Here is a 26,545-nt window from a genome sequence, read left to right as displayed (position 1 = left end):
AAAGAGTGTAAGATGCGGTTAACCCAATGACCAAGGGCAAGTCTCAGACACTGAAGGACCATGACATCTTAATGCTGCTTTAAAACTACAGTATTGTGTTCTTTACCTTTCTAGCTACGAAACAGAAACAATAAAATATTCCTAGAATTCAGGAAGACACATTAATACCATTAAGCTCCAAAAGCTTTAGAGACACTAAGAATTAGTACATAAACAAAAAGCAAAGCCAATTGATTTATTATGACATGGAGTTAGCAGAATTAATTGAGGAAGTCAAATCTGATATTCTATACAAAGCACTGAATAGAAGAAATGCTAATAGGACTTCCTAATTAAATGTTACCATAGTCCTAAACTAATTCTACAAAATTAATTAGCTCTGCTTTGAGGCAATAATTTAAAATGTTATAACAACTCACAATTTGAGATGTCATCTTGCACCTGGAATAATAAGCAAGCTTAATTCTCTTCATGACCTTAATCTGCTTCTTTAATTTGGGTTCTTTTCAATAATTTTGAGGTACAGGTTGCCTGAAATATATTCTCCTGGCCTTCTCATAACTTTGGTCTTTGAGAACAAAACTATTCTAAGATCCAGCCTTCACAGCAGCTCTCCACCAAAAGGAGAAAAATAAATTCCAATGCAAAGGGAGGCCGAGTCCAGAGCCTAATAGAATATCTTTGCTGTACTGCTGAAAGACAGGGATGAAGGACATCTGATTGTATGAATACATTGCAACAGCAAGCAACCTTACCAGTTGCTATTTAATCATCATTGTTTCTTTGTAAAGGTCTCAACTTCTACGATCATATGATTACATGAATCTCTCAGATTTCAGCTGAAATAAAACACTTTCTAGGCTGCTCGATCATCACATAAAAAAGGTAAAAAGCCTGATCCAAGACTACAAATTTCAAAACCAACCCCCTCCACCCAATTTATTAAAAGAAAGCTCATAAATTTTAAGTCTATGTCATGGAATTTCAACTGTTGAGTTGAAATATATAATAATAATAATAATACAGCTAGACCTGATCTTTGAAATTCCTACCACAGCATCAAACCCAGCTGTAGTGGTAAAGATAAGGAATAATTTTATCTTTCCTTTTATTCTGCCTACTCATGAATTAAAGCCTCAATTAAAGTTTAGGGCCTGGGTCACACTAACAAAGTCTCCAGGTTCTGTCAGACTCCTTCCCAGTCATAGTTTCTGGCTTTATTTAGTTACAGATTTACACATACAGCTGGACTATCAGTAAAATGGGAATGTGGACACAAAACCTTTTTGCAGAGTGGTTTGAAATTTATTGATGAAAAATCCTCTTCAGAAGGATATGTGTTATTTTCACCATTTGTATTTTGGAAACAGTCTAGATTCACGCTATTGTTTCCTTACTAAACTTTTACAGAGTTGCCATTTTCCTCATCAGTCATAAAGAAAAATGTTGTATACACCAGATTGAATAATTAATTTATAAGTAGACCGATTAATGAAGGACTATTTGTGATTTTATCTTCAGCTAAACTACGATGTCGCTTTGTTTCAATAGTGCCCTGGGAAATTCACTATGATTTTGTTCAGTCTTAGGACTGTACCTAGACATTTGATGTAGGCATCTTTCCCTGCCGTGCTGCAAGAGTTATACTTCCCAAAACTTTGGAGAAGAGTCAAAAATAAATTTACAATTCAAACAATTTCTCAACTGATTTCTCTTTATTCCTTCAGAAAGCTGGCAGAATGCAGCAACGTAAAAAAGGCTGCACTGGTCCCCTGCTATGGCAGAAGATCAGAAAAACCACGCCAGCAACCAGGGAAGGGCAGAGCCACACGAGGCTCCTTTTTGCACTCCCTGGCAGGCAAGAAGAATCTGGCTTTCATTTGCGTGACTGAAATTTGCAAATAGAATAACATTAGCTTAAAGCAGAAATGATGTTCAGAGCAGGAGTACTGAACACCAGCCTTCACAAGCATAAGAATCAACTATAAGATTCTTGGGTTTTTTTCCAGATATGAATTTTAGTAGTAAGACTTTTTAGTAAAATGATACAGTTCAAAACAAAAATAAGAGTGCCAAATATCTTTCTTTTCCTCCTTCTACTGAGTGAAGAAATAAGTGTTTAGGGTACAGAACACAGGAAATTATCAACCATAATGCAGCTTATGCTGGTTGAGAATTGCAAAATAAGAATTTTCATATTGATATAAACCAGAAATGGAATAATATGCCTTCAAGGACTAGCCAGATTGCCAGCCACCAATATTTATGAAGCTTATCTTTCTACTAAGTAAAACAAATGCACTGGCTTATTTCATTTCTTCAGCTGCAACAATAAAGAAAACAGAAGAGAGATGCCAGATTGCACACAGTCCTGCTGTTCACTCTGCCCACAACACGTTCACACTTAACCCAACTGCTTAATCTCCTCCCCTTTTGTCTTAACTTGTAAGCATAAAAAGGAACATAAAGCATTAAAGATGAACACAGTGAAAGAAAAAAGATTATAATAATTCTATTCATGTTTCTTTGAATAATATATCTATATACATATTCCATATATTTATGCTTTTATGCATATTTTTCTAGAGTATTGCAAATGCTTTGATGTGATTCCATTGTGTTTTGCTCACAGTCAAAATTAAGATTTACTATCGAGATACAGATTCACGCCTGAAGGAGGTACACTGCCTTTTGAGACAAAGAAATTAAGCACGTTGGCTTACTTCGTACAGGGGTCACCTCTAGAGACTTCTTTGCTAGGTCAAGTATCTATACAGGTCTTCATCCAACTGATCAGATCTCTGAACAAAGCATAAATAAAAGAAAAGATTTGCAGGATCTCAGAAGACTTATGTTCTTCAGTAGAATGAACATTTCATTAATTCAAAGCTGAATTACTTTTGAAACAAAGAACAGGGGAAACTTTGCCTTTCAGTCATTTCTGTGTCCTTAGAAAAAGAATCATATATCGGGTACTGAGGATAACCTCTGCTTCCAAATTACTTGCAATGAATGACACCAAGAAAGAGCACCCACTATGCACGAATCTACAAATGGAAATACTATGTTTGGGGATTCTAAGAAGGAGGCAGTTAGCAGCCTCTGGCCCAATGCTATCAATTAAACAGTAATGAACATGTGCACTCCTCTGTAAATTCTCTTTTGACATGACCTCTCTGGCAAACAACCAGGAAAAGGTTAAATTATCAGGAATACTCTGATAAGCCTTGATTATTTCTGCAATATCAACCTGATGCAATATATTTTGCAAAATACTAAAGGATACTGCAGGATAGGCATTAGCTAAAGAAAGTAAACTTCAATTTGGCAAGGAATTCACCCACATAAATATTCCAGAAATTCATTTTAATTGAATTAGACATTTCTGAAAACTGTTTTAAGTATAAATATTCAGAGTATATAAAAAATGAGTTTGTGTGCCAACATGCACACTTAATAAGAAACCACACCATACAAATCTGCACAGAATTAAAAATCAGTTCTCACCATGCCTTTACAAGGGATGTCTTGTAATAAGGGACCTTCCATATTGAAAGAAAAAAATAAGTTATTCAAGCCTAACCCTAATGTTATCTTTCCACTATAAAGGAACTTAATTGTAGTCCTATCTTCAGTAAGATTTGTAAACATGCCTCCAAAAATTGAGTCCCATGAAAATCATTAAGACTAAGGAGGCCTGGATATACTGAAAATGTTTGAAAATACAGTGCTTTTATCAGTTATTTTTCCTACTCTGATCACTGTTATTCCTTTTTCATGTTTCTGACACAATGCTATTTTTGATAGCCGATTAAAAAAAAGTATTTGAAGTGTAATTTGGAAAACATGTTCAGTGGACTATACTAAAAATGAGGAAAGAACTTTTGCAAACATTGCTTTCTAGTCATGTCACAGCAGAATCTTCTGCAACATTCCCAACCTACAAAAATGGTAAGAATTACCATTTTTTAGTCCAAGAATTGTTATTGTCATAACACGAGAGGTGAAGGATAGCGAACCTTTTCAAAACATGCCTTCTTGCACTGTGGATACACACACAATGGCAGCTCTCAGATGTCCCTGTCTCCTATGAAAAATGTGAGATTCCTTATTATTTCTCATAACCTAACATTTTTGTTGTAAGGAAGTTTCTACTCAAGTAGTGATACCGTACAAAAGCATGGATGATTACACATCAACACATTTTGGCATTTTATTGTGTTCAAAAAATAACTCATTTTTAAGGCAATTTTTAAGAATAGCAGACAGTATGGTGATAGCAATCTGGGAATTAGCACTTTTTAGCAAGTTATTAGTATTCTCAGTGAGACTATTTGTGAATGTGTTTTCCTGCACATTTCTTAAGTGCAGATACAACCATACACCTGCCTTCAGATTGTCCCAAAGTAGGTCATCTTAATTTTATGGATGCTACCAAAAAAATCAAAGGGATTTACAGAACCTGATATATTCTCTCCCTCCCTTCTTTTTCATAAATTTCATTTTTGTCTCTTAATACTGGTTTTTTTTTCCTCCACAACTGGCCTCAAGTAATTTCTCTTTTGTTTTTACCATAATCTTTAAACTTCCTTTCATCTTATTTCCCAAAGGCACAGTTAAAACTGTATTACCTGCAAAATGGAAATCTTTAATCCTTGAGACAGTTGACTTAAACCACCTTTTTGCCCTTACTCTTACTCTGTGTTTCACAATTTGTTCTTGAAGTGTTAGGATGAAAAAAGGGGAGAAATAAAAGAACAACCAACTCTAGCATACACTGCAGTTGAACATTAACATTTTAGATTTTCTGTCAATGTACAGCTTTCTACCAAAATGGACAATTCATTGAAGTTGTACATCAAAGCAAAAATCGTAATGAAGAAGCTATAGTGCGCTAGTACTGCTCTAAAGAACTAACTTTGAGAAGACACAGTTTCTTCTGCAAAAGGTGAAAAATTTAATAACCAGAGAACTTCAAATGCCATTAGAATCATAATTTAGCATCATCCATATTCTTAAAAAAAACAAGTTAAAACCGTTAGTAAAACACATACCTTGGGGACTCCTGACTGCAAAATTAATACTTGCATAGATACAGCCCTCATGATGTCTGAATGTAACCATCAGTTAAATATTTGATGAAATGCATCATGCTATAATCTAAAGAAAAACTGAAAAACATGATTAAATTTCTATAACCAGGAAATACTCCAAAATTCTCCATGCTACTTGTAAGTGTATCAAAGCATTATGTAGGTACCAGTGCAACCCTCTACCTTGCTATATAATCTTCAAAATTAATAATGCTGAAAATTCTGCTCATGAATTTTAGAAATAAATTTGCTAAACATGAAACTAGTCAAAGCTTTTAAGATCAAATAAGTCACTGAAAGTGTGGACTATTCATCTGACATTATAATACATGATTAAGACTGAAGGAGCAAAATTCTTTAAAAACCTCTAAGATTATGACCAATATGTGGCGTTCACATACTCATACAACATGTAATCATGTATTAATAACCATTCAAGGCCAAAAATTTTGTGCCTAATGAATATCCATATTCCACTTCATTAAGTGGCCCTTCTTTTTGTTCCATATTTGTACAAAGACCATATATATTGTTTCCTTTAAAGGAAAAAAAATGTCCAAGCTACAAAAGAATGGAGGTGGAGGGTGAATACATACAGAAAACTCTTCCTCAACTTTTACTGGTAAGTAACTCTGATTTCCTCTCCATGTTATTAATACTCACTTTCTGGATAATTCTAAATACTAGCCTCCTCTATTACACTTAAACTACCCAGAGACGATCACCAGAGCCCTCCAAGTGAAGTCAATCACAGGACAATTCCACCAACAGAAGCCTAATCCCCTGTAATGCTCTCTGTAAAGGTTGTGCTATATGTAAATATGAATGACATCTCAAATGACAATTTTCTGTGGGTGTCAAGGATGAAGGCTTTTGTGAGTAACAATACTGATACACATTGAGACCCAGCACAGTTAACACTGCGCACTAGGCGAATATCTACCCAGTGGTCTCATACCAGACTTAACATGTCCAAAAATCAATTGATGCCTATAGGGAGAGAGGAGCACCTTTAAATCTTTCAGCTAGGGATGTAACAAGTTAGCGTGCGCTTTGGAAGTGCTAACTCCCATGCAGGTGGAGTAATGTTTTCTTGATAACCAGCGCTTGAAGTGATGTGTCAAAACTGTACGCATGAAGTTCAGATAAAAAAATGGTTAAACTAGCTTCCTTACAAGTTTCCATGATGTCATTTTGAGCTGTCTCAGAAAATACTTCCTTTGTTGTAAAACCTGATGTTTCATTTTGCGCCACCTTTTGCTAAGAAAAATTAGGAATAGTTATGCCCTATTTACCTTTTTCAGGCCAATAATGCCTTTTGTAAAATTGCATCTGTCTTATTCAAGACAAAGAGTCATGAAACCTATCACTATTCCTGTCACCTTTCTCTTAGCTTTTCCAATGAAGTAATTGGAACTACACTTTGCATTCAATAAATGAGTTTAAACTGTGAAATACATAACAAGATGTTACGACTTGTTCCGTATTTCTTTCCTACTAACACCTAGCATTTTATATGTATTACTGAACTTCATCATACAGCATTTATCATAATTCAACTCTTAAGTCCTCCTCTGTAGCATTTACGCCACTAGCAGTAAGTCATACGCAGGATACCTATTACATGTATTTTGGAAATAGCAACACTCACGTACAAAGCAACACTGGAAGGAAGTAACACCAGAAAAACAAATTTCACAGGGTAGAATGTCTTTCTCCTAACTCAGGCTCTGCTAAGGACCAGCTGTTTGTCCTCAGGCAGGCTACTTCAACTGAATGCCATTTCCATAGGTGTGAAGTGACAGCTTGGAGACCCTATAACTTCATAAGTACCTTCATACATCTGACCATATTATTTGCAATAAGTAAGAATCAAGAATTTATGTACTAGAACACATAAATCAAGAGCTCCTTCAGATTTCTGCAGGTCCAGCCTTGTGAGCTTGAGCTCAGTAAGCCTCAAAAGTTTATTTTGGCAATGTATTGAATCTTACTGTATCGCTTCTTAGGGGCAAACTCCTATTTGTTTTGCTGACTAAAGCGCATTAAGACCATTTTTCTGTTACAAAGCCCCTTAAAGTGTTTGAAAAAAAAAGTTTCAAGGATGAATAACCCATCCCAGAATGAGGCATCTTCCCAGGAGTAGTTTGCACTTTCACTTTGAGCTGAATGTCAAAATACGACACAACCTCTCATCAAACACAACTGTGTGAGAGCTGACTCACTGAAAAGTTTAGCCATAAGCAATTATATCAAATATGCAGCATCCCTACATGTTCCGTGCCTAACATCAAGGGGATGCACATACCTTTATGCCTGCTATATAGAAGAAAATAGGCAAATGCGTAAAGCAAAATAACTACTGCATAGGAATAAATCAGGAGCACAGTAAAAAGGAAGAGCATATGGTTTGAAGAATGACTTACTACTACAAGGAGGAAGAAATCTTTATATGCAAAGTAATTAAAGTCCTCCAAAAGTGATGTAAATATTGTATCAGATGAAACCATATTTGTAAAAGCAAGCTTTTATTTCTTTCCTCACACTGTCATTTTGGAAATATATACAAAACAGGATTTTCTTTTCATTGCTGGCATTTCATCACTACTTCCCCTCATCGTTTCCAGTGGTTTGATAGTCAAGACACTTTACCACTTAGAAACTGTTACCTTCTGTGCTGGTGAAACGTATCACTCAACACTATTGCATAGTGTACTTTAAGAAAAATCAGGAATTGACACATTAAGCTTGCTCCTGCAAACCTGCCAATCCTCTGTGCTTCTAATACTGCATCTATGTGTTTTTTCCTGTTAATTCCTGCCTGTAGTTCTCTGCAATGGCATAAAGTCATCCTTGAAGGAATTTTTTTTTTTTTTACGTTATTGAAATGTTTCGTAGAAAGCAAGTTTTTTGAGACACTGTAGTTTTGACATTAGATGCTACAGACTTTTTCCAATCACATTAAATATATACGCATATATTTAATGTGGTTTAAAATATACACATTTTAATACACGCATTTACGGTTTGTGAAGCAGCAAGAATAGCCAGAAGCAAATGTGCTTGTCTCTGTAAACTATTGGATACGTAGATTGAAAACTTGCAGCATGGTATTTTACTCACAAAGCTTTGGTTTATGGGGTCTACATGTAGTAACATTTATTATCATTTATTCTACAGAATTTATAGTTTCCCTGACAGAGATGCAGAAGGACACAACCAGAAGCAAAACTGAAAATTTATGAGCACCAAGCACTATAAAGCTGTGAGATCAGCAACTGTGTCAGTACTGAATTAATGCAAGATTATCTAGGGTACAGACATAAGCTACCTGTTGGATCAGCCAGATGCTGAATTTAATATGAAGATTTCTGACTCTTCTGTGAACTCAGCTTCTCCACCATAAACACATGTGCTCTCTTTCACCGCAATGCAGACAAGCAGCTCATCTCATTTCACAAGGGATAAATAACATTTTTATGGCTAATAGTGCACTCATGGGAAACTTATGTGACTAGTCAAAGCACTGTACATTCATAAGTTACCTTATTTCAGACTAGCATTTCTTCTTGCCTATTTCCCTAAATAATCACCCCCCAATTAATAAGTATGATGAAGTTTTAAGATCTATTATACTGAGTAACAGATACTAGTCTGTATATATACTCTCTTCCAGAAACTCAAAGGTTTATCAACATATAACCCTAGGAATACAGGATTACTTCGCATTAAATCAAGTAGTAGTAATTATATTTTGCTGTTGTTATTATTACAATATTTTAAATTATTATGATTGTTGTTTTTATCTTAATGATCTAACTGGTATTTTTATATTTCAATATAGCTGATCCATTTTTTTTCTGTATTCTCAAATCATTCATCCAGGAAAAAAGAGTTCAGAATAAATACACTAAAATTTTACCTGCTTCTGTAATCAGAAGTCTAAGATGTAAGAAAAAAAAATAAAAATCTCTTAAATCACAGAATCCATAGACTAAATGACCTTATGGGCAGTTTCTCTTACTTCAGGTTAAAGATTTTAATGCTTTTATGTTAAGAACCACAAATTATACTCTGTTTCATCCTAAAATATGTAAACTCATTCAATCCCAGTGATTATAAAATCAAATTACATTTCCTCCAGATAAAATTTATTTTGACTACATCTAATGAGGCTATTTAACTTTTTAAGAGAACACTGAAACCTTGGCATAAATATTAAAATACATGCAACTCTTTAATTTCAAAGCTAAATATTTCAGATTAAAACTTCTAAAATTAAGCTTGGTGTACATGATTTTATTGACCATGTTACAGTTCTATTAACTTGCTTTTATTCAAACAGATCTTGTAATTTAATTAATTTATTACTAGTTGCTTGGTTGCATCTTCATTTCTATATTTTCTTATAAAAAATTTCTGTAGAAAAACCTAACAAGAATTGCAAAACCTATGCTATTTGAGTTTATAATTAATGATACCAGTTTTAATTTACAAGAAAAAATGATGCCTCTTTCCCACTCTATTTATTGTTAGAGTACCAACCAGCTTCGACCCAAGAGTCAGCAAGTCATATCTTCAAAATAATTATCTGAAAGCTGTTGACAAGAGCATAGTGCACAACAGAAAGGGGCACTATGTGTTTCCAATGGCACCTGCATCACAAAGAACGTCTACTTAAAGACCAGAAGAAGTACTTTAGTTTCCTCCTGTATCATTGAGTAGTCAATAACAACAATAATAATAAAAGTTAGGGATTTGGTAATGCTTCCCAGGCTTTTCAAGGACCCTGCAATCCAAAACGTGACTTTGTCTCTGTATACAGGAGCAGAGTGACATATAATGGGAAAGATCTATTTGAATCAAACCAAGCCTCCCCTAATATCTCATAATAAGAGTATTCCATTCAATACCTTCAAGAAATTCTCTGTCAGTAAAGGCAATTTGCATAGGTGGAAATTCTGATGGCCATATGGATTATTTCCTCAAGTGTGATCAGATTAAAGGATTGCAACACAACAGTGAGTTCAGCATTGCCGTATTCTACATACAACAATACGTTTGTTATTTCTGTAATGCAGTGCTACAGCACTATCAATTTATAGTTTATTTTAATATTTTTTAGGGAAGTGTAACGGGGGCCTGATTTGGTAATAAAGCCCTCACACTCTCATCTTAGAAACATTAATTAAGTAGAAATTTGTCAAAAGCAGATACTTCAGCATCTATTAATTTTCTGCTGTTATGATTCTAATTAACACTTTTAACATCTACACCTTTCTGAAGTGTATTAAAAGGAACTAAGAATGATTCTAGGAAGCTTGGTAACCCAAGCATTTTTCCCCTCAAGCACAAACAAAAGCTACTATACAGAATGTTACAGCTCATAGAATACTTGAGCTGTAATTTGAGAATGAAGCATGAGTTAACTTTCAGTCCTATTTGAAAACGAAGAGCTTAGTCCAAACAGATAATTTTATTAGTTGCTCTGCTGATTATATCATCTCCCTACCATTCTTATCAGGACAGCAAACACTTCTAGATCTAGATCTGCAGTAATTAATTTTGATATTTAAAAAACTTTTCAAACCCTTTTCATGCCCTAACAATAAACCATTCCTCTCTTGCCCTCCCTTTCTCCCCCACCCCAGTGAGCAGCAACAGAAGTTAGCTTTCAGGTTTGAGGCATAGTTGCTTCTGTTTTTTCCTTTCCTTTCCTTGTTAAGGTCTGACCGCAGCAACAGCTGAAGAAATTCTGAGAAAGAAAAAAGTAAAAGGATTTTGTAGCCACGTTTCAACCAAATCCTTTCCAAAAGGGAGCCTTATACTCTCCACACTGCTTTGGCATCCATTTGCCATGGGAGGATGAATGTGCATCAGGCGAAGGCATTACCACTGCTTTAGGCAAATTCCTACTAAAAGTCTTAGCATTTGCTTTCAACACCTTTGCACCAAAGGTTCCTGAAATGAATACATTTTGTGTGTCTGCTAGAAACCTTGGGCCTATAAGGTGTTTGACTGTGTCAATCTATTCCATGAGTGACAAACACACTATACTATTAAATACATTTAAAACTTAAAATAGACAACATGACATCCTTCTTTTCACATTCACTCATTTGAAAAGTGCGTTTTATATGGATCTTAACATCAGTGGCTTACAGGCTACTACTGTATCAGAGAGGAACAAGAAGAGGAGCTTTACTTTCTTGCAGATAGAATTCAAGCTATCTCTTGAACTATTCGAGTTATGCAACACACTTCCAACAGCAATTTTAACAAAGCAAAGTTTGCTGGTAATTATTTCCATAGCAGAGAACAAGTTTAAGTTTTGTCAAATAACCTATTAAAAGGGCAAGGGGCAGTAACAGCTGGTGTGCTACAGAACCTCAAACAAAGTTTGCTACACGAAAATAAGCACTCAAAAGAATCTTTCAGAGATCTGCAGGTATTACTGCAACAAAAATAATCAGATAATCTTTACTGTATGTGCGGCAGTCAACAGAAGTCCTTTTGACAAAAAAAAGCTTTATATATTAGTTTATATTCTCACTTTTAGCACTGACATATCCATTAACACACCACTGTTTCCCTAAAGAAAACATACATGCATATGAACTGTACCTTAAAATATTATTTTGAAAGGGAAACAAAGCAAACAGCACTAACATATTTAATGCCACTCAAAATGTTGTCAGTTCTAAATGCTTCAAAAATGACTCCTGCAGCTTTACAGTCAGGTGGAAAAAGCAGAGTTTATATCCAGTGTGATTGTAAACACTTCAAATATAAATGATTTCTGAATAGAATTTTGACCACATAAGGCAGATTTAAAACTTCCAACTACCTCAGCCACACCAGTTTAATTTCCCTTCCAACATATTCTCTAAGTATACATTGAAATTTTTTAAAATTACCTAATAAAATGCTATTTCTCAAAAATGTTCCACGACAATGACAGAATGTGGTTAGGACAGGAAAGAAAACATTTTTCTAAATTACTTTTGTATGGAAAAAACCAATCCATATTTAAACAAACCAGCCAGCTAAATAAGTAATTAGAAATCAAAATATTTTAAGAAGTGTGAGCGGTCTTCTAACTTTACAAAAAAAATGTACACAGACTAAATTTATACTTCCATAGTAACTGCATTAATAGGGTCCTCCATATACACAACATATTACTTTTTGCAAGCATCACATTGCTGGAAGGATTCACCTCCATGGGAGTGTCAGTGAAATGCTACTCCATATAAATTAACCTTCCGTAACATCTGTAGCAGAATACCCCAAGGAAATAAAAGTTCACGTTGTCCTGCTGACAAGGACAGACATCAAAAGACTACGCAAGCAGCCTTTCCTGGCAGCGGCATCATTAGAGAGAAGCAAGTTGTAAAGGTCATACACAGATATTTTGCATCTGTCTTTCCCAACGTATTAATAGCAATTAACTATGCATGTGCGATTATTCTTATTAATGAACAATTGTGTGGTCTCTCTGAAAGCTATCACACCAGAATACTTTTACTTTCATCATTAAGGAAGAAGGCTTCTATCAGGTAAGCAAGGTCAGCAAGCCATGACTGCTAAATTCTATCACCAGTACATGAGCGTTTTCAGGATCAGACAGTTTGCAAGGCAAGTCTTCAATGTGGACAGCGGGGCTTCCAAATTAGGTTCTAATGTAATGTCATTATAGCTTTGGCTGTTTAAAGAAAAATTGCACACACCTCTCTATGGAAGACTCACAAGAGTAATTTGATGAAGACCCATCGACACATGAACTTTAAAATTTCTAGGACTTTCACTCGTACATCTGAGGTAGAACTGAATCCATAAGGTTGTGTGAGATTTTACAGCATCTGTAGTAAGGAAACCTAAAAACTCAATCACAGCCATGTCTAACTCAGGATCTAAACTGTGATTCACCTGGCAAGCAAAACCCACTAAAATCAAAGTATTTTTCTTCAACAAGAACAGTATAATTAGATTCTCTTTGGATAACGGTGCATTTCCTTCCATCTGTTGCACAAACAAAACTGAAATTACATGAGTTTTGACTGTACAAAGAATGAGATAGTCATTCCCAACCCCATCACCCCCTCAAAATACTTGATATTAGTTCATGCAAATATTTTTTCTATTTTTAAATAAGAACATTTCAGATGCAATTCACCTTGTCTAAAATAAATTTCTGAAGTTACTATTGCCTCACCATTCTACATCAAACTACAAAGTTTAACAGATCCTTGCCATGCTGCCCCACCAGCCAGCTCCAGTGATACCATACAGATGCAGCTTTACTCCAGTTATCCATATTAGAGGATGAAAAACATATAGTCGCCAGTTCGGCCTTTACATACATGGATAAAACATACACATCAAATTGTAAATTTCTTTTCCTAGATTAGAAACAGAATTTATTTTTTTATGTTATTATAGCTTAAACTGTTTACAATGGAAGAAAATCCTATAGTGGGAGGACACGGGAAACGACACAAACAACATATTTCTATTTACCTCTTCTGAAGAACAGTTCAATGAAAAGCTGATGCCCATTAAAAAAGACCTGCGCAGCAGAGGGACGCTCCACACTGACTAAGATCCGCAGGCAGCATCTAATTGTCAGCTCTCCCACCCAGGGAGACCTGACAGAGCAGCGTGTGCAGGCTGAGTTCCCATTTCCGCACTGTCACACCAGAAGCACTCCAACTCGAGGCCCCAGGAGTGGCCTCTCCAGTACGGGTGTTTTCCCCACCTTCCCAAGGTAAGCTCTAACCAACACATTGGGCTCTACAAACCCTGAGGGAGGAGACAGGCTATGATGTTGATTACATGAGGCAGAACTGTCTGCTCCTGGCACCAGTCCCCCAAATTGCTCCCTGGGCCCTATTAACAAGGGTTTGCTCCTGCCTCTCCCTCCCACACAACCCCTAGAGCACACTGCACTGCAGACAGGTTTGTGCACCTCTCTGCGGGAATGTACACGTGCCTTTCTTCAGCTCTGTCCATAAATAAGTGACAATTTATCAGGGTAAGGGGAACAACAAAAGGGGGAGGGCAGACAGACTGCCTATATTATGTATCTCTAATTCTTTTGCCACTTCAGTATCAGAGAAAGTATACGTCTTGAGCCATTCTATATAGGTCCTCTTTACTGTTGTACCCGCTTTTACATACAAGGACCATTCTAGCAAGTAGTTGTCAGGTTTTTGCTGTTTTCTCTACTGTCTGAACAAGTACCAGAGAAAAACATTACATGTTTTCCTACTGCAAGTAAAGTTCTGCTAACAAGAAGCAAATCTTTTGCTTTTCCAACCAAACGCACATACTGATTCTCTACTGTGGTTCTTGCATATAGTAGATTAACATATACTATCCAGTATTTCCAAATTTTCTAGTACTACATCAGAAAGCATGAACATTTTCCTACCAACTCCTGACAGTTGTCATTTATATTTAAAAGCAAATCTCTACATACATAAAATGCTGATACGACTATACAGGTTATAATATAAATGCAAAACAAGCAGATACAGTATAGCTTTACAGCTTTTAAAAATTTTAGTAGTAGATATTACAATAAGGCTTTTTTTTTGGAAATCATACGGCAAATAACAGAAAGAGAAATACAGATGGGTAACTTCCCAATACATTTCTCTCTGTATTTAGAACTACACTCAAAACGCTGTATATACTGCGGTCACTTGTACTATCTTAAACTGCAGGTCTCCTTAAGCAGAATAAAGCCACTGAATCAATCTGATGGACTGAATTTTCATTAAAAAAGCCAAGTTAAAAGAAATGACATCTCCTAATCCATCATCAACTCAAATGAAAATAAAAATATGAGAACAAATTGACACTTTAATTACATCGCTCTTTAAGGAGACCAAACATGATAACAGTATTAATAAACAAGCTAGGCTCATGACCAACCATAACAGCTGCAGAAAGATCAAAGTAAGACAAAAGACTCAATTGTTTTTTCTCTTAATCAGCTTTCAATACTGTAATGCTATGGAAATCAACGTAATGCTGTGGAAGTCAGCAAAGAGAGAACACCTGTACAATCACAGGTTAAAAAAAAGCTAAGAGACTGCTTGTGACCTTCTGTCTGTGCTGCCTATGTCCATTCCCCTGCCATACTGGGAAAAGCAATTACAGGATCTTAAAGGATTTAGCATCTTTGCAGGCCTCTAGAATAAAGCCACTACCTGTGGCATCTCAGAGGCAGCGGTCGTTTTGTGTTTGGCTGCCACACCCACACAGGGGGTTCAAGGCTCTGGAATACTCTGAGAGGACAATTTTCAGTCTCTAAGCTGTAAAGACATCCTTTTTCTTCCCCCAGCTTTTTGGAGATGGCTCCATTTGATCCCATACAGCACTGCCCTGAAGACTTTGACTACATCAAGCTTAAAGTCTGGCGACTTCAGAAGATGAGAACTTTTTTTGGTGTGGTGCTTGGTTTTTTGTTTCTTTGATAGAGTTTGCAGAGCTGTTTAGTTTATCCCTTCACACCCCCCAAAGAGATGATTCTTTACTTCTGGTGAGTAACAGTAACGTATTTAGTAGAAAATTTACAGGTAACCATAAAACATTTGAAAATAAGTACATTCAGAAGAAGCTAAATTAAAAATTGTTGTTTACTATGTTTCTTAGGATGTACCGTCTCTTTTCCTGAGCACAAAATACACACATACAATTTAGAATTAAGCCGCTTACAACATAGACATGGATAAATTATTATTACTGCTGCTCATGGCTATATAAAATCTACTATATGGTAGAAAACCAATCACTGCCTGGTTCTATTTAACACTACATTAGGTCCCATATTTAAATGGGATAAATGCTTTTGCACTTCTACTTTTGAGCAGATACAGCTATATTATTTATATATGTCAGTCTTTTCCTATACTAATATGAAACAGTATTACTACAACGGTGAAGAGGCTGAATAAATCCTTTTGAATGAAAATCCTAACAAAATATGAAATATGACAAAATGCAGAAAACCTTTCTGTTCTGAACAATGTTTAACAACATACCTAGAGACAAACTACATAGTTTCACCTCTAAAACCGTATTATTTTATGGTCTAGAAATAGAAAGCACAGCATCCAAATGAGTGTGGTCTATTTCTGTTTGCGTTATTATAGATTTGTGCAGCTTTTCTATCCAAAGATTTTACAACACCGAGCAACTAAATATTGCAATAAATGAGCAACTAAAATGTTGAACCATAAACAAAGTTTTCTCACTCTGGGATCCAGGCAAGTCTGCTAAGTCATCAGTTTAAAATCTTCTGCAATTATTATGCTTTACCCACTGTAAATAAACAGGGATCAATTGAGTTCAGTGGAAGTCTGAATCTAGCAGCTGTAGGAATTCAGTAGGAAATGAATCACAGATACCAAAATTGTGTGTAACCACTTTTGTATTGGTACTCTACAAGGCAAAAATGCCAAAACTAGTAGAAATGTGAAAAAATAGTACAAGTTGGTTTTGCACATATTTTGTTCAATATATGTATTTACAATTTTAAAATATATTGACTCCTTCACTCTCAAAAAATAAACAAGCCAACCAACCAAAACATACCTTTTCTCCTTCTGAGTCCCTCAAACATTTCACACTTCCTACTAACTCAAACTCCTTTTCTCTATGGTGTGAATAGGTTTGTGGTAAAATCCTTTCATTGGTCACTATCATTCATACGCAAAAAATGCAAGTACAGGGTTTTACTTGCCATAAACATATTAATAATATTTTAATAACATAACAGTAACAATAATAATAATAATTAGTAATAAAAAACAGTAGTAATAAATTCTAGGTACCTTACATTTCCTATTCACTCTACTTTGAGAATTAGGGGCTTGCTTTTCCTCAGCAGTTTTCTCCACTTGATGTGTCTGCCTGCACTTTCAAGAAGTATCACTCAAGAAAATAAACAATGTGCTCTTGCTGCACATCTCAAATGGTTTACAAAATACACAATAACAATTAGATCTTTTCCTTTTTATGAAGGTATAATTTTGTAAAACAAGTGACTCATCTTTTAGCCTTTTAACATTTCTCTACTTGTATCTAGTTTTTGAAATGCCCCAAATTATCTTGTGCTGATACAGTTTAAAAAACATTTCTTATTCATCTTGTAAAATGCATTTAGCCATAGTCATGCCTAAAATATAAAGATATAACCCACTCTCAGGGTTTAAGAGCAGTTAATTATTTCATTGCTTATGGCTTTATGGTCAGAAGCTAGACAGGATAAAATTAAGAACAGGATAGGCACTTAAATATCCATAACATGAAAAAATTACTCAAGTCTGAAAGGAAAGTTACTATGGAAGCAAAGGTAAGTAATGTGACATTTCCAGCACATAAACAAAAAGCGAACAATAAAGATGACGGCAGACTTCTAAAGAATGAACTAAGTATTTTACTGAAAGACAGACAGAGACATCCCTACACAAAAATAATTTCTTTTCCTCAGTGTTTATAAAGGAAGTGAGGCAGATGTCAGAAACCAAGATTAATTTACCAAGGAGGAAGAAGAAATGCTGAAGGAAACCAGACTCACACCAAGAAAGAGCTGAAGAAATTAGACTGTGCAAAAGCTGCCAAAAACTCTAGGCCAGATGGGACGCAGCCTGCATTTCTAAAAGAAGGCACAAATGAGATGGAAGAACCATTAGCAGATATATTTAGAAAACTTGTGAGAACAGGGGGATTACTGATGGACCAAAAAGAGGCAAATGTAGCACCCATACCATACTCTTCATTATAAGCAGCAGCAATGATAGTGAAACTATGACAGTTTCCTATTGCATGGTACTGCGCTAGCATTAACTGCTGCCATGGCAACACTATGCAATGGGAGCAGATGGGGAGTAGAAGGGTCTGTTTAAGGGTAATTAAGATGTGCTTGTTTAGGAAGGGGCAAGTGTTAAGCCCCAGCAGGCTTTATCTGTTCTTCAGGAAAAGCCGCTTGTGGTCTTGTAAAATTTTGCCACTGGGGATAACTAATTAGCAGATGGATGCTCAAGAGAGGAGTCTAGATTCTGACATGGGTGCCAGCTGGGCCCAGGAACAGGCGGCCTTTGTAGAAAGGATAACAGAGAGATGCAGACAGACCCAGGCAAGGAAAAGCTGTAAGAAGTGTTAAGCTGTGAAAGGGGACATAGAATGTTCATTCTAAATAGATGCTTCACTCTGGGACACCTTTTCTCCCCCTTTATAAAGGTTTCTTTGATTCATTTCCTGTTTTTGTCTCAAGGGGTGTTTCTTTCTCTCCCAGTTCACAGCTTTACTGGGTCATCCTCCATTTCTTTCCTTTTTCCTCTTCTGTCAGGTATGTTCTAACAAAATGGCACTGGGGGTAGGTTTTTGTGTCAAGTTATTTCCATATACTAAAGAAGAAAGAAGGGAATCAGCAGTCTTACGAAAAAACCAGCAGCAATAGGTGAGACAGAGCACTGTTAAAAATCTAAATGTTTACGTTAATCTACATGCAAAGAGAAATTTGAGACATGAATGTAATCAGTTTGCACACACTCTAACTGTAAACTTTGAAGACCTCACTTTCCAGATCCCCTAACTCAATCCACCAAGAGGCATTAATTCACAGCCTAAACCAGCAGTTCATACATTGGGAAAACATCTCTCAGGGCAGGGGATGCAGGTGGAAAGTCCAGCCAAACTCCAACTTCCCCACTTGACACACACATGTAAAAGCTCTTATTTTTGGCAAACAAAAATTGCACTACAGTGCAACACTTACATTGGTAACAGAGGGGAAGACTGGAGAAAAGGAAGACCAACATCTTAAATAAGAGGAAGCTAGTCAATAACAGTGTCCCAAACTAATAAAGATGCAGAAAAGGTCCATTCGAGAAAGAAAACAAACCAAACCCCTCAAAAGCTTCAGCTTTAAGGCACAGACATCTATCACAATGATTCAGATAGGAAAGCCGATAATATTTGACAGACTACTGTCTAGCCACCCAAAGTCACTCCCTGTCTAGTGGAAACTCCCCATTCATGGCCCATGCATAGCACCAGAAAAGGCCTCCGAAGGCCGTCAGAAAAGGCTAAAGCCAGAAACAGCACCTAGAGGTTGTAGCACTTTAACCTAAGACTAAAATTAAACTCAACTGCACTACTAAAGTGTTTTGGAAAAAAACCCAACATTTATCCCACTGTGTTAATGCATAGGAAATAAAATACTATCTGCTATTAATTTCTACAGACTTATCAGCGATATCAAAGTTCAAGCTGGATTGTGTAATTGTGGTTGATCAGATAACTTCTATTTTCTGAATAACTGTGCAGACATCACTAGGGCATGTTCCTGCATATGCACATCTAAAATTATATGCATCTTCTACAAATATCTTTGAAATCTACTTTCTGAGAAGTGCTCCAGTAAAATATGATCACTTGAATCTTCACAGAAAACAAAACACAAAACCCAGCACAAGTACAGCCAAAACTAGTCACTAAATATAGCATAGCTATATAAAATATTTATAATTTTTTCCTAGTTATGTTATTCATCAACATAACCTATGTAACAAAACCCTAGGAAATTCCTATTTGTTTCTCATACAGTTGGTTACTTCTTCAAGTATTTGGAAATGAAAATTTACACAGAGCATAAAAATACCCTAATGAAAAGGAAAGAGTAAACATTGTGGTTGTTCTGCTACTACTGAAACTTTGCTGCCAGAAGCTGAGGAAAGAAAGAAATATGAAATATCTACAAACAACTTTTGTGGGAACAGCTCAATCAGGATGTGACTAAGGATGCCTAACGCAGACCTGTTCAGTTGCGGTTCTTTTTCTGTTCTCTCCTATTCCTTTTCATCTGCTCTGTTCACTAAAGTCTCCAGTTCAAGAACAGCATTCAATAAAAGTGCCCTCCGTGGAGCATCTGAACCCTTATTGACCCAAATTCAACATGAGAAGACACAAGAGATTCACAGCTTCTGCCATGCATTTCACAGAGGGTGCTGGCTGGAACGTAGCCGGAGAAGCGGCACATACTCATATTTCTCTCAAGAAGTCTCCTACAGACCACTGGCACAGTTACTAGGACCAGGGTAGGAACAGGACACACATCCTTGGAAGCGAGTATGGAAGAAGCAGGTAGGCCCCAAAATCTGACCTTCACCAGCCTGGTTTGGTGGATATTTTTTTTTTTTTTTAATAAGGAAAGAAAATTTACTAAAAAAAAAAAAACAAACCCAAACCCCAAAACAAACCCAAAACATTCAGGTTTAACTATTCTGTTTGAGAAACTGCTTGGAATAACTAACAAACAGAAGCAGCTTTGACAGAAACAAAAATATATTTTAAATCTGCTTTCAAATTGATGTAACTTGGGATATGCTTATCACTAAATATATTAACCTCCTTTTTAGATACTGTCTCACAGACTTGTAGTATAACTTCATTCACACTGCAGTAGTGTGCAGAGACAGTTGATCTAGTTTGGTTACCAGAGCAGTATAGCCATGTTAGTGCTTTACGTAACTAGCCCTCAGCGAATGGAAGAAAAGGAAGGGAAGAGACAAAGAAAACTTAACTATGTCCCAGCTATAGGAAAAGATGATTTACAGCTCACACTTTCTTCAACGAAGTCACTCAAGCATAAGATACAAATCTATTCTAAGTCAGGACTAATTAGTTATGGTGCTTATGGTACTTTAATTTAAAGTGTAATTTAAAAATTACACTGAAAAATCAGATTACATTGTATGATTTCTTACTGATGTGTTCTTCGTTCACTACCACTCCTCTCTGCTCATCTAGTCCTGTTCTTCCCAACAGCTTTTGATCTCAGTCTCCTTGTGTTGCCAGACTCACATTTTAATTCCTTCTTCCTGTCCTAGTCTTCCGCGTCTCTTCCCCTTGATTTAGCATTCAGCTCCTCTGAATTTGAGAATTTTCCTTCCATGCTCCTAGAAAAGAGGTCAAAGAAAAACACTCTGCTCTCAATTTCAAAGCCTGGGTTCGCACTCCAGTCCACACCAGCTCTGAGCAAAATTCACAGCTTTATATTAGAAAAGCTACTTTGTGAACCAGCACTGGATTTGGTTTGCAAGTAGAAGCAATTACAGCTTTTCAAGTTTCTTTTTCAAAGCAAGCAATACTCAGCATTCAACCATATCCAGTTTATCAGAAACTTTGCAAAACTCTGGTATGTAAGATGTAGTTGTTTTTACCTCGTTTTGTTAACCTTTAAACTAATGCTTCCGCCTCAAAGACGACAGTTTGTCTAATAGCAAGGTTCCTAATGAACATCTTGATCAACGAATTCAAAGACTACACATGCTGAAAGGATACTGCAGAGCGATCAAGGGATATGTTAAAGCAGAGTGATATTCTGCATCTCATCTCAACATCAGACAAGTTTCAAAGCCAACAATGACATACAAGGTGACGGATGCCTTTGGACTCTGCCATTCTCCCAGGTCACGGTTTTGTTTTTTTTTTACTCGTTTTTCTCTCACAATCTTGACCTATTTATGCAAACATTGCCTCTCCACTATGTAGTGGAGATTATCTATTTATTCCAACTGCCAAAACCAAATCTCTGCTGGGGAGGGGAGTGGCAGGGGGGGAAGGATGTTTTTTTTTATAAAAATCAAAAATTTAAATCAGATTTCATCTGAAAGGAAGCTGTAAATTCTCTTACTAGAGTGTAAAAATACATGTCTCATCACTTAAGCTGCTCTAGGACCTCAAGGTTAAGTAGTATGGCCAGGAACATGTCAACATCCCACGTCACTGAGAACAATACGGGAAACTTACTTATACGTTATTTCTATACATTTTATGTATCATCTGTTTCCCAGAAGTTGGTTGTTTCTGCTATACTCAGCAATGATATCTAGTAATAGGAGATAATCAACAGGAAACATTTGGACCAGTTTTAAATATCCATGCATCTTGAGGGGCAAGTGTATATGCGAATGTATTTATTGAAAATTATTAAGTTGTGGGGTTTTTTTTAAACACATATAGATGTTTTTCTACTGATTTTTAGTGAAAAAAAGAAATTATTTAAGTCTGATATTCAAATAGTTCAAGATTTTCATAGGACTTCTAGAAAGAAAACCTCTCATTTTGCCACAAACTACCAAGCTGGCCCAAGACAAATATCTTCTAACAAAGTTAGTTCAGTATTTGACTGATTCTTACCACAGGCGCAGTCTGAGACCTTGCACAGCAGTCCATCCTTGTGCCTGATGTGCAGGTTGAACTGCTGCTATTTAGGATGACTCCTCTTTTATTTTCCTTAAATGATGAAAATCCTATCTCTTATAAAAAAAAAAACACAACCCCCCCCCCCCCAAAAAAAAAGAAAGAAAAAAGTGCCTGAAGTAATGGATCGTTTGAAGGGATAATGCATTGAAAAGTGTCTCCTTGATTCAAGCCAAAAGAAAGAAATCAGAAAACATCATGAAAAGCAGATGTACAGTCCAGATTTTTGAGCCTTTATATTTAGGCTAGTTACTAAAGGTATATGCACAGATTTGCATGTTCACTGATGCATGGAACTGTATCTGGAATGCAGATTTCGTAGGAAATGCTTTTAAATCGCTATTTTGAGTAATCAAGATCACTTATTAATACATATTGTGTTGTGTTCACTGACGTTCACAGACATTAAAAAATACACTTCTGTTCCTTGAAAAAAATATTAAATCTATCGGTTTATTGTAAAAGCTTTCAGTTAGAAGTGTAAAAATATTTTTCTGGGATCACCCAAATGCCAGATGGCAACAGAGAAGCTTTCTACTCAATTCAGAGGCCGAATTAATCTCCTTAGCACAAATAGATTTGCAATTACCATGGACTGCAACAGAAAAGTAATCTCACTGCACATTGTAATTTGTATAAGGTAATTCAACCTCAGGAGCTACACAAGGTCTCCCCCAATTTTCACACACCTCCATAAACCACGAGGAAACAAATTCCTATTTTAACACAGCATTTTAACCTTAAGCAGTGGTACTGACACTGCCAGCATTTAGTTTCCAAATAAGAGACCCTTGAAAGATATCCCTAAAGCACTAAAACTTCTCTGAGATTTTGTAATTAAAAATACAGAAAGCTTAACGAGAAAACATCTAAAATATATGAAAAACACTGTTCAAAATTAATCCGTAAACAATTTAAAGATCTCCCTTGCCCAAGTGTCTCCTCTGGTAAATGTAAATACTGGTTTGATAACAGCCACTGATTCCTTGTACATATATAGCATTTTGGCAACATAAGCAACCGATGGCTAGGTGGTGACCAATAAAATTCAGATAAACTAACAGTCTGGTGCATCCTTCAGATAATTAAGCTATGCAAAGGCACCTTAGCATGAGAGCTTCTGCATGTAATTAAGTTTCTGCACAGTAACATCACAGTAAAATTTCCTCAGTCTGTACACATTTGTGAATCTTCTACTGAATGTATAATATAAAACACCACTCATGCTATTGTCTTGGAAATATACAAGTATTCTCAGTTTTGACTGTGGTTTAACACCGTGCATCCACCCACTCATTTCTGTACCAATACTCCTTAACACATTTCTGGTTAGATATAGTCAGAAGTTAACAGTTGACAAACTATTTGTGTTTATTGCTTCTTTGACAACTTCTTTCGCATGCAGAAAACAATAAGTTCGCAAAGACAAGACACTGCATCTGTGAAAAAGATTGTATGAATACAGCAGTGAGCAAACCAGAATCAGTAGAATGAGGGGCTGACCCTGGCCAGCAGCTAAGCACCTCACAGCTGCTCGCTCACTCCCCCTTGCAACAGGATGGGAAGAGAATCAGAAGAACAAAAGTGAAAAAAGTTGTGGGTCGAGATGAAGATAGTTTAATAAGCGAAGGAAAGAGGAAGGAAAAAAACAAAGCAAGTGATGCAGAGCAGAAAAAAGAGAAAGCCTTGATGCTGTGCAAGTACTGCTCAGCAATAGCTAAAACGCTGGTGTGTTACCAGCTCTGTCTAAGTCACAAACCCAAAACAAGCAGGGAAGTGTCACATTAAGATATTATCAGCTTCACCATTTTTCAGAATGTCACAGATGGTGCATGCTCTAATTTTATAAAACTTTATTCATGGCTTCAAATGATAAAGCTATCTTTCTTTTTGTTATCACTCTCTGCAATGCCAGATTTTGTAACACACTGCAAGAAAAAGGAGATGTATATTGTAATTGATTATATAGTTGCTTATAATACTATACATTAGGTTAAAAGGTAATTATTGACCATATGTATTTTGCATATGTACTGTGTAAGCAGATCCCGAGAAACACAACTTACTAGCATGTTGACAGTAGTTTGTGTCATGAGGTTGTAAAGTTATACAGTACTGATTGCTTAATCAGACCAAATAGTCATCCTGCACACGTGGGTTCCAACTGCTAAAAAGGTATGTACAATTCAACAAGGAAAACCAGACATTATGTAGTCACTGGAAAACTATTACCACTAGCTACTGCACAGCTTAATCCCACACAGAGGCAAAAAACCTCATCCCTATTCCTCCAAGCAATTAGCATACCACCACCACGTGCCAATACAGAAATACAGAAGGAAAAACAATCAGGATCTAACTCATAAGCACTAAGCTTACTCTTGGAAATGAGAGTCTGAGAAATTCTGAGTATTTGTATTTGATGACTACCCATTCATGACATATCAGCTGTCTTTTGATATGTTCTAATGTGAAAGCTCTCCGTGCTCATCAATGAGCACAAATTTGTCCTTTTTTTTTTTTTTGTATTTTTGTCCAGAAACCTGCCGGCTACTTTTCTCATGGGCACTCTTTAGTTCCACTAATTTGCTTCACTTTGACCTCATTTTGGGCACATTTATCTTGCCATCAGGCATCTTTCTACATCATGTAGAGTTCATCTGTTGGTAAAAACACCAATCAGTAAATCAATACAAACTCAATCTATCCTTTCTTTAATAACAACGAAAAGTGAATTACAGAAAGGGAAAGGAAAAAAAAAATATCAGATGCTCCAACACTACTGGCTTTAGTTCATAACACTGAAAGATATACCTGAAGTTCAAATTAGGCTTATGCTCATTAATACAGGTCTTTCTATTTCATACTTTCCATTACATTCTTTTTTCTTGAGACTATCTTTAGTGTTACCTATGTTAAGATGTTACCTATGCACACTTTTTCAAAGGCAACATTTACCTGTTAATACATCCTTATTGACACAGTCATCTCACCTTTTTAGTAAGATTGATTTGAATCTAATATTAGTGTTAATAGGTTAACTGAAACTCTACTAGCATGCATATACAAAGCATAAATTACTTTTCATTAACTACATTAATCTCACAATAGTATACATAATGTAGCTGAAAAATGTTTTGGAGATGAAAATCAGCTACTAATACGGAATATGCTTTTTTGTGCCATCCAGATAATTGGTTAAAAAGATTTCTCTGCAGTGCAATTTTAGGCAACTTAAGTTAAATGCAAAGATAAATGCAGACCAACAGTCTGTTTGTCTAGAACAACAGCCAGAGACTAAGCACTTTTCTATGCATGGTATTACTTTTTGAAATATATTAATAAACAAATTATTGAAAATTATAACGTATTTCATGACTATCTATTAATCCAAGCAATACTGCAGTGTTAAGCATATCTGCTAGGCAACCATGCTCACTTTTTTCAGCCATTTTTAATTTCACACCATCAACTACAGTATGATTGCTGCCTTTCTTATAACATACACATTTATCAAAATGCTTATGATTCATGAGTTCTTACATTTAAATTGATAAACCATATGCTATCACTTTTAAAAAGAGAGCTAGAACTGTAAAAATTACAAGGAAGGGGCAGTAGATATATGCATTCTTTTACACATAATTAATATTACGGCTCTCCAACATTTAAGTATAGATAAAAGAAAAATATTGTTGTCACCTAGATAGTTTATGTAATACAACCCCAAAGCCCCAAAATTTTTGTACTAAGTGTTTGTAAATATTAGGATACATAATAGCACTGGAAAATCATCCCCAAAGGCTATAAGGCTTCTACATAAAGACAAAACCACTGGGAGCTACTTCCACAGAATCCTTTAACCACTTATCTAAAGTCTTTGCAACACGATTAAAGCTATGTTGTCACTCACCACAAGTGAAAGGGGCCTCTTCCATGAAACAACACCAATTAGTCCTGACAACAGCACCTGTAATAAAGACAGCAGTCACCAAAGAGACCTGGGGTTTATACCAGTGTCATTAAAAAAAATAAAAAATATTAAGATGAAGCTTAATACACAGTGATGATGTGTATCTACAAAGTGCTGGAAACCAACTGCTGAAAAGATAATGTTTTCATTTTATTCTCAATAAAAAAAATAAACAGAAGTACTACTAAGCTGTTTTTAAAAC

General features: G+C 35.9%; 1 protein-coding gene across 1 annotated transcript in view; it reads right to left on the bottom strand.

Annotated features, from left to right (window-relative positions):
• FAM189A1 (family with sequence similarity 189, member A1) overlaps window positions 1–26,334 on the bottom strand; it is an 83,962-nt gene extending 57,628 nt beyond the window's left edge. Inside the window, exon 1 of the mRNA XM_009885754.1 lies at window positions 26,284–26,334. The gene's annotated coding sequence lies outside the window, so the exon portion shown is untranslated. The remainder of the gene's footprint in view (window positions 1–26,283) is intronic.
• Between the last annotated feature and the right edge of the window lie 211 nt (window positions 26,335–26,545).

The sequence above is a fragment of the Charadrius vociferus genome, unplaced genomic scaffold, assembly GCF_000708025.1.
Source record: "Charadrius vociferus isolate BGI_N301 unplaced genomic scaffold, ASM70802v2 scaffold325, whole genome shotgun sequence".
In the NCBI taxonomy this organism is placed as follows: Eukaryota; Metazoa; Chordata; class Aves; order Charadriiformes; family Charadriidae; genus Charadrius; species Charadrius vociferus.
This window is presented reverse-complemented; position numbering and strand designations above follow the sequence as displayed.